Raw genomic sequence first — 1,670 nt, forward strand, 5'->3', positions numbered from 1 at the left:
TACTTTTTCTAGAATCTTATTAATCTCCCTATTAGACACTTATGTTTGGCCATTGGATTGTGGGTAATATGTTGTCGCAATTTTACGCTTGACTCCATATTTAGCCATTACTGCAGTAAATACTTTGTTGTAGAAGTGAGTACCCTCATCACTAATAATTGCTCGTGGAGTGCCAAACTTGGAATAGATATTTTTTTTAAGAAAGTTCACCACTGCTCTAGCATCATTGATGGGCAATGCTGCAGCTTATACCCACTTGGAAACATAATCCATAGCAACTAAGATAAATAAATTCCCAAAGGATGGTGAAAAGGGGCCCATGAAGTCTATTCCCTATACATCAAAAATCTTCACTTCCAGAATGTTTGTCAACGACATTTCATGTCTTTGAGTTATGTTTCCTGTCCTTTTGCATTTGTCACAATATTTAGCAAACTCATGAGCATCCTTAAAAACAGAAGGCCAGTAATACCTTGATTGCAGAACTTTAGCAGTTATTCTTTAACCACTAAAATGTCCTCCATATGCTGCAGCATGGCAAGATTGTAGTATATGTGAAATTTCTTCCTCTGAAACACATCTTTAAATTACCTGATTTGAGCATAACTTATACAAGTATGGGCAATCCCACTAGTAGCTTCTAGCATCATGAAGAAATTTCTTTTTCTACTGAAAATTCAACTTAGGTGGTAGCAATCCACTAAGTAGGTAATTAGCAAAATCTGCATACCATGGAGATCCTAATTGCTGTAACATTTATGCATGCTATAACACTAACAGTTGTTCATCAGAAAATGTTTCGGTGATGTCTTGTTTAGTCAATGTGCTCATATCTGCTTCTAACTTAGACAGATCTGCTACTTGATTTACAGTCCCCTTTCTATCTTTAATCTCCAAATCAAACTCCTGAAGCAATAAGATCCATCTTATTAATCTCTGTTTGGCATCTTTCTTTAAGATTATGTGCTTGATGGCTCATGATCTGTGAAAACTGTCACTTTAGTACCCACCAAGTAAGCTCTAAATTTATCGAAAGCAAATACCACTGCTAGCAGCTCTTTCTCTGTAGTGGTGTAATTAATCTGAGCATGAGTAAGAGTTTTGCTAGCATAGTAAGTAGAGTGGAAGACCTTATTCTTTCTTTGCCCCAACACTGCCCCAATAGAATGGTCATTGGCATCACACATCAGCTCAAAAGGTAGAGTTCAATCTGGCACTATAACCACTGGTGCAGTGATCAAAGCTTTCTTCAATTCCCTAAAAGCTTGAAGACAATCTTTATCAAAATGAAAAGGCTTGTCATGTTCCAGCAGTGAGCATAATGGTTTAGTTACTTTGGAGAAGTCTTTTATGAATCTTTTGTAGAATCCAACATGTCCCAAAAAACTTCTAATACCCTTGACTGAAGTGGGAGGTGGTAGTTTATCTATCACCTCTATCTTTACCTTATCTACCTCTATGCCATTTTTGGATACCGTATGACCGAACAATATGCCTTCTTACACCATGAAATGGCATTTTTCTCAATTGAGTACTAAGTTGGTCATCTCACATCTTTTAAGAACTTCTTCCAAGTTGTGTAAACAATCAGTGTATGTTTCTCCAAAGACTGAGAAATCATCCATGAAGACTTCCAATGTTTGCTCCACCATATCTGAGAAAATAGACAT

This window comes from Citrus clementina, unplaced genomic scaffold, assembly GCF_000493195.1.
Source record: "Citrus clementina cultivar Clemenules unplaced genomic scaffold, Citrus_clementina_v1.0 scaffold_9, whole genome shotgun sequence".
Classification (NCBI taxonomy): domain Eukaryota; kingdom Viridiplantae; phylum Streptophyta; class Magnoliopsida; order Sapindales; family Rutaceae; genus Citrus; species Citrus x clementina.